This window comes from Sander lucioperca, chromosome 2 (genome assembly GCF_008315115.2).
Source record: "Sander lucioperca isolate FBNREF2018 chromosome 2, SLUC_FBN_1.2, whole genome shotgun sequence".
Taxonomy (NCBI): Eukaryota; Metazoa; Chordata; class Actinopteri; order Perciformes; family Percidae; genus Sander; species Sander lucioperca.
In genome coordinates this window covers 39188878-39206657 of record NC_050174.1, presented here as the reverse complement: position 1 = coordinate 39206657, position 17780 = coordinate 39188878, and the positions used below count along the sequence as shown (strand labels likewise).

Sequence of the window (17780 nt, the reverse complement as noted above, 5' to 3'; positions counted from 1 at the left end):
GTGAAGCTCGTCCAGTGGATTAAGTAAGGCTGAGTTACTTCTTCTGCCCTCAGGCTCTGTGTCATATGCTGTTTTAGGATCTGGGGGACTGAGGGGCCCCGTCCCTGTTGTTCTCTAATGGAATCCAGCTTCCACAGAGATCTTTGAGACGTCTGCAAGCAATTTTATCGCTCGCCACTTTTGGGCCTTGTCTTGAATCCACAAAGCAGAGTGATATAAGGAGAGTGTGATGTGTCTGGGTGGGACAGTGGTTGTCAAAATGGGGTTTGGGCACTTCCAGGGGTCCCTGAGGTGACTCCTGAGGATCCCCAATATGTCAGTGTAGTGATCCAACTGAGTGAAAGTATTCAGGTATTCTTTAATATTTTATGTTTCTATTTTGATTTTAACCATCCAAAAACGTTGTTGACTCGGTTTATGTGGTTTGTTTTTAGTTTCTCATTGTCCAATTGCAACCAAACCAGAATTTACAGATTGAAAACATAAATTAATGTCTATTTTTATCTACTATAAATAGAGAAATTGGAACATATGTGTCCTAAATATGTAAATTCTTGGCTCATACAGAGGTTTATTTATTATTAGAATTATTAGGTGTTTTTTCTGTAAGTGCACTCAGGATTAGAATTAGATATAATCTGAGTCTATGTCCTCTACTCAACACATACATAACATGTCCTGTAGTTGGCCCTGTGGTTGCTTTGGTTTCCCCTTTATGATCACTAAAGGCTGGTTCAAAATAGAATGTTTGATACTGAGGGACTAGTCTCAACGGATGTACAATTCTGGGATAAAGTCTGACATACAGTGTGTGATGTTCCTCCCCTTTCCCTATCTCCCCTATCTATTTAGCAAGGGCACCGTTACTGCATCTGGGGCTTAGCGCTGCCCAGGACGGTTATGATTGGTTTAAAGAAATACAAACAAGCCAGAGTGCTTTTTCCCCTATCCCAGAATAGATAGGTGGTGTTGCCAGACCATACTCCAGCGCTGCGATTGACAGAAATTACTGAAACAAAATGGAACAACAAAATTGTAGCTTTAGTCCTGTTTTGAAACCCAATACAACACTAAAATCTAAATCCATATCACTGATGCACAACGTTTAGGCTGTTTTACCTCTGAACAAACTCTTGATCCACAAACACATTAAGGATTAGTACTAAACGTGTAGAAAGTACTAAGCATGCTGGTGTTTCCGTTAGAGGTCAGTTAGAGTTTTTGCTGCAGCTTGGGTTGGTCTCTGTCAAGGCCAGCTATCTGGTGTGGTTGGAACAACGGAACATGGCTGGCATTTCCTCATTAGGATATTCGTTAGCCTCATTTTGTTGCTGTCACAGCCAATCTCCGTTACATCTCTCCACCTCCATCATTTCAGAAGGGGGGGAAAGACAAGTGGAGAATCCATCTGAATATCTCAATAAATACTCTGTCCTCTATTCAAGGGCTCAGGGCTCATTAGTAGAATGAGGTGATTGTAAAAGGAGGCTCAGGTGGTTTGGGTAGAAGGAGACAGTGTAAAGACATTTTAATGTACCAGAAAATATTACCAAAACAGACACGACTGATGTATTTACAGCATTCTTAAACATTAAAACTTTGATTTTAGGTATGTTTATAGCAGGCCCATTATTTACTTTTGGATCATGAATTGTGCGTTTTAAGTCCTGGTAGAATATCCTGGCTGTTGAATAAAATGGTTTAATTATGAATCAGGTGTATTTTTAGATTATTGTTTTAATGATATTGTTGAAGTGTTTAAAATGTATGAGTCTCTTGTTGCATCTACTATAGGGCTCAAATGGCACTTTAAAAAGCAGGTATCACTGTTGAATTTGACAAATCTAACATTATTAATTTTCGGTCTGTGTCTGGGTCAGTCTGTCAGCCAGACAGTCAAGTATGTGTGTGTGTGTGTGTGTGTGTGTGTGTGTGTGTGTGTGTGTATGTGTGTGTGTGTGTGTGTGTGTGTGTGTGTGTATGTGTGTGTGTGTGTGTGTGTGTGTGTGTGTGTGTGTGTGTGTGTGACAAAACAAATGCGACGCTCAGCCTCCTTTATTTATTTATTTATTATTTTGCTTGTGTACCGGCGTTAATTCGGTCTAACGAAAGCGCTCATTAGTCCTAATAAATGCTGTGACTTTGCCTTGTTCCACTGGAGCCTGACCTTTCTCCGTGCACTGCCCATAACATCTCCTGCTAGGATTTTCACTGTTTGATGCCTCCGTTAATTGGGAATGATTTGAGCTTTTTCTTCTGCTTTTGTTGCCGGTCGAATTCAGCATGGAGCTAATGGCAAATGTCACTGTGAATTGGCGGCTACATTAGCTGCGAGAGCGCTCTCGACCCCCCCCACCCCCCACCCTCCCAGATGATGTGCGTATATCACTAAAACGGACCCTCAGAAGGCTGTCCTCCTCATTAATAGGGGGCTTCCTTGAAGGCGAGCTACGCAACAGTTGTGTGGGCATCATGTGGAATCATCAGAAACAACAGGATTATTTCAACCTTGTCATTAGCCTGTGCCCTCTACATCTTAAACGCTGCTAATGAACAACAGCGATTTTGCGATGCAAAAAAGAAATTGGCCGTGCACAGATTAGAAAGTAACTGGGATGATCAGATCTAATTATGCTTGTACACCTCAAACAGCATGGCATTTGGCTGAAAGGTCAAGAGAAATCCCCAGCCTTAATCTGCCGAACCTGTGCCTTCTAGCCCTCTCGGATATATCAGCTAATAGCAGCCAGCAAGAAATGAAACTGAAACTTAACCCCTGAAAGAGAGAAGCTAAACTTTGCTCACAACGTTCGCTTTCTTTAAGAAAAGGTAGCAGCTATTGTTTGGCTTTGTGACAAATGCACTGTGATGAATTGTAGGGGCAGTGATGTGTGTAAAGCTGTTGTCAGTGCCTTATTACAATATAATCAAGTGTGCTGTACACTTGCATTTCCAGCGTAAATGCATGATACAATTACTGAAATTAAAAAACACACTTGACAGCGTGAGACACGTCCTTATTAGTGGAAACTTGTCCTTAGTCCCAGACACACTGCAGACTTCTAACTTTATTCTTCTGCTCAACCAAATAATGTGCCTATGTCCTTATCTGTATATTCCGTTCCTCCCTCAAATTGTATTTTGTTAACAAATGTGAAAAATAGCAGGCATCAGATTGCAGCAATTCGGTCCCACACACACCCTTGAGACTGTGTGCTCTCTGCTGATATTGCCTTCCATCCCAGCGAATCTATTTGGAGATTGAGGATAGGCACGGGCCATTTTCAAAATGCTATATTCACCCATCATGTGCTAAAAACAGAGTCTGTCATAAAACTGATTATATTTTTTTGCTGTTAATGTGCATTGTGGGAAAAAAAAACGATGGCAGGCAGTGAGATGGAGGGAATGAGTGGGGGATGATAGGAAGAACCTTGATTAAAGTAAGATGCATGCGCCTCTATGAATCAGAAAATATAAATCAAGAGTCAATGTAGCAGTGTGGATCTCGGCAGGCGGCAAGTAAACAGCCCATTAGATTTTACTGAGCATCATCACGCTCCAAAGTGTCTCTTCTCTCTCGTTTTGTAAAAGCTTTCTTTTCTGCATCTACTGAGTCTGATTCCTTAATGCTTCACCAAACTGACTTTCTGCTTGACTTCTATAAATGTGTTGCACTAAACATGTTGCGTTTTACATCCCTCGAGTTTCCTCGAGGAGAGAAAAAATGTGTTTGTCGACATGGTAAATAACTGCAGTCTGACAGACTGTGCCGTGACTGAGTTCCCGTCTGTGTTGGGTGTCTCTTTGGCGCCCTGTCTCCTTTAACATGATTCACCAGAGCAATAATGGGTCACTTAGGCATGTTCCAGTTTCTGCTTTTGCCCACATCATCATCACGCATGGACTTTGTCGTACCCTCTGCACATCGGGCACTAGGGCAGCAAAGGTCTGTTTCAGCCGCAGCAGCAGCTGGACGATAGCAGATGCACTTCTCCGATAAAGAGAAGCAAACGTAAGACGTGGCAGAAATATGGGGGAATGGGGCGAAAATGCGGCGTAAGGGCCCGGTTCGTCTCTGCTGCTTGTCTTGTCTCGTCGAGCGTATGTGTCGTCCTCCTTGCTTCTTACAGGCAGCAGCTGAGCCAGTGGGGGCTGTGCACTCCCCCACTTCACTCAGCCTGGCGTCCGCCGGCTCGGGGGCTGACATTTCCAGAGGTGCTAAGTCACTCAGCATCTTGTTACTCCCTCTGACAAGTCAGGCTGTATCATAGCGAGCGCCAGCAGACTTGAGCCATGGCCAGGAGGAGAGGCCTCTTTCACACAAGTCACTGATCTTCCCTGCTGGAGGTGCCGAGATCTCAAGGTGTTTACAGAAGATCGGGCGAGGTGTCAATCACACTTTTGGCCCCGGCACGCTACCCCTGGTGCCAGTCAGGTGTGAGGAGTGGTGCGAGATCGAGGCAGGGGATTGGTTGATGGAGGGGAAGGGCATCGCAGTGACAGCTCCGCGGTGTCAGCGGTCAGATTGCCCAAAACCAAACTTCATGGCTGATTTTCTTTGGTGCAGTGGTCGAGAGTGACACAAGTTCCCCACCCTGAGGTAAAAATAGAAGCTTGATTCACTTGTCATTTTGCACTGAGTGCAGTCGCAACACACCATGAAGGAGTCCTGGATCATCTGCTCATTCGGCCTGTCAGCCGGAGAGTTATTGGAGGGTTTAGAGAAAAGGTCACTCTACTGCTGAACTGACTGTTCACTCTGTTAGTGAAGGAGAGATGTGCAGAGGAGTCCAGTCATTACGGAGTGCTGCTGCTGCACTACATCCACAGATTCAACTAATTTCCCAAGAAAAAATATTTTTAAAAATCAGGTTTATCAGCTGTTCAGACATTATGCAAAGTAGATGTTATATATGTATTGCAATTATTAAATATAAAAGATTACATTTTCTCACGCATGAAAGATGTACAGTATATTGACAGAAACTGCCTCAGTGGGATCTAATGTAGAAAGACAGAGAGAAATACTTCCGACTTTTTCACAAACTCGTTGACTTGTTCATCTCAGCCTTTCACTGCATTAGAGACAATCCAAGTGATGTGGTCCACTTTCCTGTTTGAACAAAGTAACACAACAGATGTAATTTGATGGCTCCATTTCTAATTCCTCTGAAGTCACTTAGACAACGAGGGGAGGCAGAGAACCACTGTTCTATTATGCATGTGTTGCCATTACCCAGTGAAGAGCTCGGCCTGACAAGGTGGCGTATCCCATCATGAATTAATCACCCTGCGCTATTCATCAGAGGTGACTTTGAAATTTTGAACGTCGCCAGTTTTAAAACAGCCAGACAGATTTTTTTTGTTGGCATAATTTATTCAACTTTACGTTTACACAGTGCATTATCAGCCGTGCCTTGGCGTCCAATTGTCAAAATGTTCCTCTGAAGGATTCAATACTCAGCACACAAAGATTAGCAATAGAAAAATGACTGTTAATAGGAGAAGAAAGACAAATGAAAATGTTCATTTTTAGTCTCCTGTGGTATATAGCGTGGATCCAGAGTGTTTAACTTCCATTCTGATAATGGTTGCTTTCCTTTCAGATAACTTCACACCAGCGTTCTTTTTACTAAATGCTATCGCTACACAGGACAAGGAAGGCCTGCTTGATAAGCTTCGCTCTCAAATTAATCTATTGGAAAAGAGGAATATTTGGCTATCAGCTCTAATTGTAACATGTTCCGCAAGGCTGATAGTAGTGCATGTGGTGTGGACTACTAATAGAGACGATGGGGACAAAGGGAGCGTGTACAATAAAAATAAGTGCAATGAGAGAGAAGGGAGCGAGAGAGCCAGAGTGAAAGGAAAGGAGATAAAAAAATATATAATTGTATTTTTTTCTCTTGCTTTGTGTGGTCTATAATAATACCCTCGCTTATTCTCGGCCCATTTTATTATATATCTAGGTACTTGCTCCCTCTTTAAAAGTATGTTTTAGATGTCTCCCTTGCATTGTGTACACATTGTGTTAATATGAAGCCTACAATCACTTACCACTTACTATAAAAATCCCTGATACACTCCAAAACAGATGCAAAAGAGCACATTAGTACATACAGTGGATGCACACGCATTTCTTTACCTGCTGTCTGTGTATGTGGATGAATTCCACACGTGGGCAGTTGGTGGGTACAGTCCACGTAGGCTTAGATTTTGGGCCGCACATGGTTAGCACAGATGTTTGCATGGACTGTCGCCAACGTGAGCTGCTGACATCATGGACCCTCGTAGCTACACGGAAGCAGATGTTATACATTGCCCATGAGGTATGCTAAAGTGTTAGCAATGAACCTGCTATCACCTATTATAGCTTTTGCTAGCATTAGTTCACAGTCCACTAATTACTCATCATATTGTCTACCAAAGTGTTAAATGTAGTTTACTAAGTAACAGCAAGGAGCCTGCAACTAATAAGTGAAGTTAGTTAAAGTGTTAGCATGATACTAGTTTCACTCAGCATGCTGAAGCATTTGCAAGCATGCTTATGTCAACATAGTTTTTAGGGAGTTATCCCTATGTTACCTCAGCCCTATGTTCCATCATTTCTGAGATTTATTCCACATCAAAATTAGGCCCTGTGTTCCCTCAGCCCTATGTTACCTCAAGGATTTCCCCCCAAAATTAGGCCCTGTTCCCTCAGCCCACATACCCAACCATAGGGTTGAAGGAAAAAAGGACTGAGGGAACATAGACATGCTCCCGTTTTTAGCTGCTTTTTAGCTACTTTTTAGTGTTAGCTCGTGGACTAATATCAGTCAATAAGGCATCTACTGAAATGTTTACATGCAGTCTACTGGCTCTCAGCAAAGAGTTAGCATGCAGACTATTGTCAACATAGTGTATTCCAAAGTGTTAGCATGTACTGCAGACTGCTATCAGTGAACAAGGCATTTGCTTGTGTTTGCATGGGACACCTGTGTGAACAGTTTAGTAGGATGGTTTTGTTGTCTATGTTCTCAGTTAGGAGCTAAGTTAGCTAATGGGATAATTACTTAATAACAGTCCTGTGACATTTTGTGTCCTCTATTAGTTGGCAGTTATTCAGGTCTCCTTTCTCTTCTTTGTCTCTCAATGTTTGCACTTTCTCTGTCTCTCTGTCCTTTTCTTACCTTCTCTCTCTCTCTCTCTCTCTCTCTCTCTCTCTCTCTCTCTCTCTCTCTCTCAGTCTCTCTCCCCCTCAGTTTGGGGAGAGGATGTGGGGAACAGCTGGGCCCCATCACTTCTCGTTGCGGGCCTGGGAGAGACGTAGCTGACAGAGTGATGCACAGAGCCTGTCCTTGCTAATGACTGCGCCATTCTCCATCATTATCACCATCATTAGGAAATTAGGGGGACAGAAGGTATTTACTGTAAACCTGCCACCTCCCAAGGAGAGATAAATAGAAACTGATAAATGTGATCGTGTGACGCTGCCTGTCTATTAACCTTCCCATTTTCCAGCTCCAGCATATGCACATTTAACAATCATTAATATTCTCTAATTGGGCCAGATTTTAGTTGAGGAAAAAGACTCTTGAAAAAGAAGGACTCGTGTTCGTAGCACTTGCAGATATTGTTTTGTGTTATTAGTGTAGAATGGCGGCACCCTGAACACACCAGTGTAGTACGCTTTGGAAAGATCCTGCTGTCAAACTGTTAACTGTGGAAATTCAGATTTATGTTATAGACAATTAAATAGCATTGCAATGCTTTTCCTCGGTCACCTGCTTCCAAAGAATGATGGTACTTTGTCTCCCTTAACCGTGTCTTTTATTCATATTTATTACACAGTGAAGGTCACACTTTACAAACATCCCACATTTCACTTTAAAACCAAAAAACGCCCAAAAATTCACAATTTTGTTTGTGCAACCTAAATCGCAAAAAAAAAAGAAAAGAAAAGAAATACAGTTTTACTATGCGCAAAACATCCGTTCTTGCATTGAGAACTTAATTTGCATTTATGCCTGATATCTAGGTTGCAGGGACACACCAGGGTTTTGTGTTACATTTGACCAATTTAGCTCTGCTGTGTGACAGACTATGTGCTAATTTACATCTTGCTAACTGCTTGGCAGCACTGCAAAGGCTGATTGTTCAGCGTTTCACTGCGTTACAGCTGGATAACAGCAGGTCAGGATTGCTGTCAAGGGCACACACACAAAAAACACACATGCACCCAGTACTTGTCGGTCTAGGGGAAGATCGGCTTGCTCAGCATATACTTACAGTATGTACAGTATGCTCTATGTGGAATCTTACTATATGAGCCCCATACACACACACACACACACACACAGACAAAGACACAGAATGAGCTGGGGGCAAGGAGACTTGGGCGATGTGAGGATAAAGGAGTTGCAATTGTTTAGCTTTTGTGTTTCCAGAGTGATGTGTAACCTCGATCCTGTGTGGAAAGCAGTGTGTTTGGTTGTTTGATCGGTGCCGCTTAATCTCACTTGTCTGATTTTAATAATTTAACACCATTTAATGTATCCATTAAGTTTGATGTTTTTGCCCCCTGTTCTTTTGGGTTGAGCCATGTTGACATGTTGATTTTTTTTTTTGTGTGTTGCTTTCATTTTCTTTCTCCATCTCACCTGCAGAGTTTGTGCAGTCTTGTTCTTTCTCCCATAAGTATTCTATGATAGTTATCTAAACCCAGGCAAGTTTTAGGGTACATTGCAATCAATCCAACATACCAAAAATCTTATATTGTCTAACACCCAGGTTGAGAAGCACTGATCTTGTGGATTCTATGTTGTCTTGAAGAGAAAAATATGAATGATGATTCTTGTACATTAGGGTATCCTTTACCATCCTCACCATTGTCTGTATGTGGATCAAGTCCTTTTTATTTGTCAGCATGATCTGAAAAGGTACAGAGCCATCACCACAATGAATGCACACGTTACCACTGAGTGGACTTTATTAGCCATTCAATGGACACAGCTACCATTCCCACTGATTCATAAGTCATCCAAACGAGAATGTTGTCAGCCTGTGTGTACTGCATTTATGTGAAGCGGGATTGCATTGTGTTTATGGTGTGTATCAACACCAGAGAGGGATTTTGGGGCCCCCATCTGACAGACATCTATCACATGTTCATTAACTGGCTGTACGTTGATCTGGGATTGTGTGAGGAGGCTGACGAGGGAGGAAAATAATCCTCCTCAAATCACTGACAAGACCTTAGTGGACGCCATCAATGCAGCTGATGAAATTTGATAACACAAGTGTAATTTTATAATGAAAAACAAAAACGCTGATGTGCATTTGATGCAGCAATTAGTGGGGTCTCTAATGATGATAATTTGAGTTTTAATTCTGAACCCACTAGTGACTGGCAGAGTCTATCAATTACTGCATTAAAACAGGCCCCAGCTGCAGCAGCCACGGCAGCCGCCTCCCAAATTGTCGTCTAAACTGCTGTCGTCTCCTCTCCCATCGCTCGCCGGCGTAATTGCAGTTTAACCAGTTCATCATAATCACACAACAGTTTCCACTCCCGGTAGAACGGGGATGTGATTTTCACTTCAGAGTGTGTGCCATGAAGTGTGTTTGTGTCTACAGATGGCTGTTTCCAGACATGTGCGAGTGTATGTGTGTGTGTTGTGTGTTTTACAGGCTGAAAAAAAAGTATTTTCTATGACTCATGTTTGCAAACATGTTTACGTTCGTCATGAGGTTAAAAAATAGCATAGTTTATTAAAAAGGTATTTTTTCTGGTATTTATTCAATTCAAGACTACAGTATGTCCTCAGAGTCAGGGCATTAAAATACTAAACTCTGTACATGGGGTTTGTATATATATTATTCATAGCCCTATTTATAGAACATATTATACCTAACATTGTCTGTGGAGAAAATGAAGATGGGACTTTAATGTCAAGTAATCTGGACATCCAAAATACCTGCTCTACTCTATTTAAATCAGGTAAACCGAGGCTGTCTACTTCAAATGCTGTATGACTGAAGTGATCATTTTAGAGAGGGTAGCCAATCCCTACCAAGTTTAGCTGTGATGCATAATTAGTCTGTAAAAGCTGTCTTATTAAAACAAAAACAAAAAAATCCTTATACCCAATCAGTATACACGTTATCATTGGTGTATACATGGAGACATGATTAAAATCTAAAAATAGGGCTTCTATAACTCCTCTCATTTGGAAAGTCTCGCATTCCCCCCTTGTCTATTATTTCTCTTTGAAAGAGCAAAAGCAAATTTCAAGGTAGAACAACTCAAGCGTGTTTTTCTGCATCCCAGCCACATGCCACTTAGCATGATCAGCACTTCCACCGCCAGCTGCAGGCTGGACGACAAACAGGGCGAGTGTGTCACACCGAATAAGAACCAAGGCGAGCGTGAGCATTGCACTCTTCACTTATTGGCCGCTCGTAGTGTTGGTGATCTGTAAGATGAAGCCCATTCTGCTATTTCAGTTCACCAAATATTACCGTGGATAGAAGCAGCAGCTGAATGCCTACAGAGCCAAAATGCTTCTGTTCAGCTGAGAGGGGGAAAAAACCAAGAAGTCTAGCCACTGTGCACACAGTGGCAATTTATTAATGATAAACAAGTGGAGAAAGGGAGGAGCCTATTTTACATCCTGTGACGTGTCCTGCGTATGTTGGGAGACCAAAGGAACCAATGGGAATATTCAAGAGATCCCGCAGATGGTTTAGCAGTGCTACATGTAACATTTTAATATCAGCAAAATGTTGAGAAGACAATGGCTGAATCTCATCAACCTTATTTGATAGCTCCTCGGCTCCTCTGTCCTCGGCTGGACCGGAAGTTGTTCTGTCCCTCCTCGGTGAAGGCCGTCTCATAGCTCTTATTTCTGCCCCGAGGAGCGAGCATCGTGGAGGGATCTTTGAGGAGCTATAGCCGAGGATACACGAGAGCAGCCTTCCCGGAAGCCGTGCCACTGAAAGAGTTGCTAACTCTGCCCATACAGCTGACTAATTAATGTGACGCTTCAGAGGAAAGGGCGTCTCATCCCGCTAAAAACACATTTGCTCGTTTCCTCTCTCCTCCTATGATTTCCTCGCGTCTCTCCCGTGCCTCCTCAGTGGGAGGGACTAAGACGCGAGGAAGGGAGGCAAGTGGAGGACTCGAGGAGGCAATTGAAGCAACATGAGATGCAGCGCATGTCCATCTCTAGTGCCCTCCATTCTGCATTTTATAATGTGATTGGAGAGAAATATATGCAAGATCCTTTTTATGGCACAAAACGGTTGGAGGGCGCCTTTCCGCTAGAGCAAAGGTTTTGCAAAATGTGCAGGGTTGTATTCTGGGTTGATTCTTCCACCAATACATCTCTAATAGAAAATTGTCAATGTTTTTTATGTTGTGTCTTGTTAGCCACCAGCACATTCAAGAATCCTTTCAGTTTGATTTAGAATTGTGAAAGTATTTAAAGCAGAGATGCTTTGTGGGGTCACTGGGTCCAGGTGTTGTTGGTCAGCAATTAGTCTGGCTTAACGGATGTACATTGCTAAGACACAGCCTAACATCTGGCGTGTAATGTCCCTGTGTTTTGCAAGGACACCGTCGCAGCTGAGGGCGGTTTTGATTGGTTTAAAGAAGCCCAAACAAGCCAGAGTGTTTTTCCCCCTATCCCAGAAAAGATAGGTGGTGCGCCAGACCATACTCCAGCGCTAACACAGCGCTGTAGAGTTGGGGAGGTCTGGCAATGCGAGACTAGTCAGCAATATATCTCCAATAAATAAGCTAACTGTCCAAAATGTCCGTTTTTTTTCCTGGTATATATTTTAGTAGGAAGCTCCCCTTTTTTTTCCTGTGCACCCATTGTAAATTGTTGTTTATGCTGTTGTAATACAAAGTCATTACTTCCTCTATCTGTTGTGTTGATAACGTCAGTATAATTGACGTTTCGGCAGCACTTACAGTATTGAATCTGTACAACAACAGAGTCATGTCATACACACCATTGAGTTTCTCTTTTAACAGAAATACTGGTTTTATTCTCTCATTATTTCCAGTTGTTTTCACTTAGAAGTGAAACACAGAGTGTGGTCTAAACCTACTCTATCTGTAAAGTGTCTCGAGATAACTCTTGTTATGATTTGATACTATAAATAAAATTTAATTGAATTGAATTGAACTTAGCTGGGTCCTTTTTTTTAATCATTTTTAAGCTACCGTCAATGTAACACATTTCCTTTTCATTTCCTTTACATTCTTTTCCCATTTGAAGCCTTTATTAGTAACCAGCCTTTATTTAAAACTTGACCATTATTTGAATACCACCTTTTATTTGAGAATTGACTGTATATTGTTATTTGAAGATGCAGATACAAATTGTAAATGAGACAGCTTTGGAGTTGAAAGAAGGGACCTTAAAATGAGCTAGGCCGGAGTTACCTTTTTACTGAAATCACAGAGATGCAATTGATATGGATCTTTTCATTTAACTTTCAGTTTCTAAAGGAAAGACTTCCCAACATGTCCTATTCCTTTAAATACAAGCACATGCAGTAGGAAGATGCACACTGTCCTAACTGTTCACTCAATGTGAAATTAGTCCCACATAATCACACTATCTGATCTCACACCACACATCCAAAATTCTCTCTCTCTTTCTCTCTCTCTCTCTCTCTCTCTCTCTCTCTCTCTCTCACTGTCCAGCAGACCCATGAAGCTTGATCAGTGATGTTGTGCTCGCGTCCAAAAGTTTCCAGAAGAGCAGACGAAGAAAGAAGTCGGGAGGCTGGATCAGCTGGCCTGTGATCTCCTGTGCGAGCCAAGCTGTCTGATTGGCTGGAGGGCTGGAGGGCCATCTTGTCTCCCTGGCAGGCAAGTGGCTCAAGCAGTGTGGTTGAGGAGGTGTGTGTGTGTGTGTGTGTGTGTGTGTGTGTGTGTGTGTGTCTGTGTGTGTCTGTGTGTCTGTGTGTGCACGTGCAAGTGTAAGAACTTGGAAAAGCAGAGGGTGAAAATGTGTGGGTGTTAGTATTGGTAGGGGAGGGTTTCATGACTGTGACCTGTGAAGATGACGAACGACTGGCGTGTGTGTATTGCAGCATATGTGTGCTTGTGTGTGTGTGTGTGTGTGTGTGTGTGTATGCGCAGAGGGTATCTGCAGGTCCTTATAAATAAAAAAATGTCTGAAATGGGCTTATTCAAGGCCTGAAAAACACAAAACAAATAGTTAAAATCTTTATTTTTTCGAATCGTAATGATGATGCATTAACTGGTTTCTTTGAGCAGTATTTTGACTTATGAATGAATCCAGAATGGGTTATAAGTAATGAGTTGGATTCATTTGCTCCTGTAAACAAAACAATGGCCCTAGAGGTTTTGTGTTTATATTAACTATATTTAGTTGGTTCAGTTATAAAGTTTGCCTGAAACTAAAACTTCAGAGAAAATTAGCTTTAAAGGTCTCACAGTCTGCTTTCACTGACTTTCAGATACCTCGATGTACGAATGACTGCAGACATATGTCTGTTAAAGTTTATTTTGATTTACTCGCTCCCAGTGAGTAACAGATAAAACAGTAGGAGCAGCACATAACACACAGCACAGTAACATGACACTTGCAGGACTCCAGATGCAAGAGACACACTCACACCTTACGATTTGCGTGTAACTGATTAAAATGAAGAAAACCAAATTATCGTTGCTCAGTTATGATTCTGCAGATAACAGAAGTGATAAAACCAGATCATCAAATTCTTCCATCCTTCATTATAATAAAACTGAATGTTTAAAATGTTTTATCTGAATAGAGTTAAAAAGGTTTTGTTTTATAATTAGGTTTGTGTGTGTGTGTGTGTGTGTGTGTGTGTGTGTGTGTGTGTGTGTGCTTGTGTAACTATATTCGTGGGGTCAAAAACCGGGAGTCCAGTATACTTGTGGGGTCCCGACAGTTTTGTGGGGCCAAAATGCTGGACCCCACAAGTTTAAAGGGCTGTTTGAGGGTTAAGACTTGGTTTTAGGATTAGGGATATAATTAGGTTATGGTTAGGGTGAGGGTAAGGGTTAAGTTTAGGCATTTAGTTGTGATGGTTAAGGTTAGGGTAAGGGGCTAGGGGATGCATTATGTCAATGACGGGTCCCCACAAAGATAGTGCCACAAACCTGTGTGTGTGTGTGTGTGTGTGTGTGTGTGTGTGTGTGTGTGTGTGTGTGTGTGTGTGTGTGTGTGTGTGTGTGTGTGTGTGTGCAAGCACAGTGTATGCATCCTACACTGTGGAAAAAGTAGTTACACTCTTGTTTTTAAAACATTTTATCATGTAGCCACACTAGTGATTTAGTGTATTATTTTCTTGATTATTTTCTTACTTACTTTTAATAGCCAAACGTATGTGGACAGAGTGTGTTTGTGTGTGTGTATGATGTAGCATTAAGATTTACCTTCACTGGAACTGAAGCATCTAAACAATGAAAGAAGGGAGTATTTTGAATGTAGCCCATTCCCCTTTACCCCATATTAGAATTTAAAACAAAATGTAAAATTGCATCAGATAAATGTAATCCAGTGCGTATATCTCCATCTTTTGTCTTTCATGTAGGGGGAAAAAACATCTTAATTTGAGTATGCATCTCCTAAGCACACATAAAGATGTTTGTTTGTGGACAGTGAACGATTTGCAGCTCATGGTGTATTATTGTGCAGCAAACACATTTTCAAACCTCAGATAGTGAAGCCGAGCCTGTGGATGGGCGGGTCAGAGTGTAGCAGCAGGCCAGTGTTGGCTCTGCTCTGGGCTGTAGCAGAGACACAGTACAGGCTGAAATGTTGAACCAAGGTCCTTTGTGTTATTGCTGACATTATGTTTCATTCCCTAATTCCCCCCCGGCGTGCACTTTTTGATGATCGTACATCACACGCAGACACTGAGTGGGCATAGTGGAGTAGGACAGATAATGACCAGTACTTGTATCGTAATAGCCGCTAACACCAGAACAGCGGGGGGCTTTGACCCTCCCACTTCAGCTTCCTCCTCATCTTAAAGGACATTGCTGTCTTTCCCCAAGTCATTCTACAGTGCATGTGGATTATAGTTTTACTTTTGAAGACTTACTGTATTGTGGAGCTAACAAATGTGTCTCTCTGTGGAATAAGGAATCCTAACAAAACAAGATGATCTTTATGTCGTACTAAATATTGAACACACCCCAAAGATGACAGGCTGATGGCCATGGACAAGTCCAGTGTCTATGTGAGAGGAAATATCTAGTCAGTAACCTATATTCACAATCTAAAAAACGTCATGGACAGACATTGACAACAAGCAAACCTACTGTACCATTTTCACTCTACTGGGAATTAGGACTGGGCGATATGTTTTTGTCCCGTTACGATTCTTTCACGATTGTATCGCGATTTTCATTTGTTGTGATTCTAGAAGTATTCCGATTCGATAGAATTGAGTATTGCAATTTTCTTTTCCTTTTTTAACGAAAACAAAAGTTGAATAATACACTTCTAGAGACACTTCTAATATTTCATGAGACATTTCTAAAAACTAATTGTTTTCTAAAAGTAAAGCACATCACATGTCAGTCAGTCTGACATTTATTTCATTTGTAAAGAAGTATATAACGTGGATTTTCTGCATTTTTTTTTTTTTTAAAGATAATTTTTTGGGGCTTTTCTGCCTTTAATTTTGACAGCTAGGTGAGAAAGGGAAGAGAAAGGGGGAAGATCATCACAGGTCGGATTCGAACCATAGATCTCTGCGTCGAGGCATAAACCTCTCATTATATGTGTGCTTGCTCTACCCACTGAACCAACCCGGCCACGATTTTCTGCATTTTCTGTTCGGTCTGTTTTGCTGGAAACTGATATCATGTAGTCGCCGTCGGCGGTACCGCATAAACAGAAAATATTTAGGTGAATCATTGGTAACATCATCGCAATTAACATCATGATACATACGTGAATTGATTTTTTTTCCCACACCTACTGGGAATCTGCCAACTCATGGTCTTTTGCTTGTGGAAGAAAAGAAAAAACCAGAAGTGAAATATAAGAAGAAACTGAACTAAATGAGTAGAATCACTGATTTGCTTCAGATTAAACTAAAGCAAATCAGATACATGTGGCTCTCTTCCACCAACATTTTCTGCCTTTGATTCATCATCCTTAATTTGCCAAACAGTTGACAAAAATGACCAACTTAAGTTGTTTTAGGTTACTGATGGTAACCTACGGTATTGTACAGTGGGTTTTTGGAGCTTTTTTTAAATCTGAAAACAGCTGCCTGCTGCAGCCAAAAACAACACAATGACAGTGATGAGAGTGGACCCAAACAGTAAAGTTGTGGGTCGGACAGCTAAACAATGAGTTGAAACTCACCATAAAGCTCTGTTAAGCTGAGAGGAGCTGCAGCTTCAGGTGATAATCCTCTGTAGGCTCATCACTACGAGCACCCTTTTCACATTGTCACTTTTTTTTTTTTTTTTTTTTAAGATTATTTTTTGGGCATTTTCAGCATTTATTTTTGACAGGACAGCTGAAGACATGAAAGGGGAGAGAGAGGGGGGAACGACATGCAGCAAAGGGCCGCAGGTCGGAGTCGAACCCGGGCCCGCTGCATCGAGCAGTAAACCTCTAAATATGGGTGCCCTGACTCTACCAACTGAGCTATCCGGGCACCCTTGTCACATTGTTTTTTTATAAAAAATATCAATTATAGCTGCTTTAACCCTGACTAGAACACAATTTGCTTTAATTGCCCAAACTTAATGTCAGCTGTTTCAGAGTTCATGTGTAATTCATTAAATGTCAAATATGAGTCTTGTAGAGCAGATCAATTTGAACTCTAATCAATGCAGTTGTCCACATTAGCCACATAACAGCTTGTCCTTTAGCCACATACTATAACTGCGACCCAAAGTGTGTTTTTAGGCATGCTATCTGTTTTCTCCTGGCTTTAACGTCGGCATGTGGCCAGTGTAATAAAACGTTTAGGACCCAGACATTGGACACATTAACATGAACACTTGCACATTGTGTTGCAATCAAACACACACGATAACAATTACCACAGAGGACTTCAGTCAAAACCATCACTAGTTAATAACAATTTAACTGTAGACTTAACCCTTTATAATCTCCAGTGGTGGTATCAGTCCCTGTATGTGTGTGTGTGTGTGTGTGTGTGTGTGTGTGTGTGTGTGTGTGTGTGTGTGTGTGGTATGACATCATCCAGTGAGGTGCTTTGTTGCTGTGACACCCATGGCCTTCTGGAGCCCAGACACCCCCTGTGGAGACCAGAGAGACGTGTCACCTTGATCACTGTGTCCCTGGGAGACTGCCACACACACACACAAATTTAAATTACTATGCTTGTGGGGACTTCCACAACCCCCCCCCCCCAATCTTGACATTAACCTGTTACTAATAATAACAAAAATGCTACTATAAACCCTAAATCCAGAAAAAACTGAGTTCCCTCACCTTTCCGTAAGGACACCTTCTTACCATCTGTTTGTATTTAGTCACATCTTCAGTCATACTGTGAAGCACAGATTGGATATTAAAGTAACTGCATTTTCTATTTCCAATATTATCACAGAGCTGTATTTTTAATTACCATAATAACTGAAGATTATTAATTAGACTGAAGAACAGGGTTGATTCAAAGTTTAACATGACGTTAATGTTGTAAAATTTGGTAGAAGGTTAAGAAAGCACTGTTTCGTTAGTGGACACAAAAAAGAGAAAATGAAAGAAACTGCATATTTAATGTGTCAG

General features: G+C 41.6%; 1 long non-coding RNA gene across 3 annotated transcripts in view; it reads left to right on the top strand.

The window, feature by feature from the left end:
* The window catches only part of LOC116054457, an 87561-nt gene extending 69982 nt beyond the window's left edge, over positions 1–17579 (top strand). For 2 of the 3 annotated variants that reach the window (XR_004896308.1, XR_004106073.2), the window contains one exon: positions 12704–12878. This is a non-coding gene — a long non-coding RNA (uncharacterized LOC116054457). Of the gene's footprint in view, positions 1–12703; positions 12879–17235 lie in introns of those variants that run through there. The other variant, XR_004896307.1, reaches the window with a different exon arrangement.
* Positions 17580–17780: the final 201 nt, after the last annotated feature.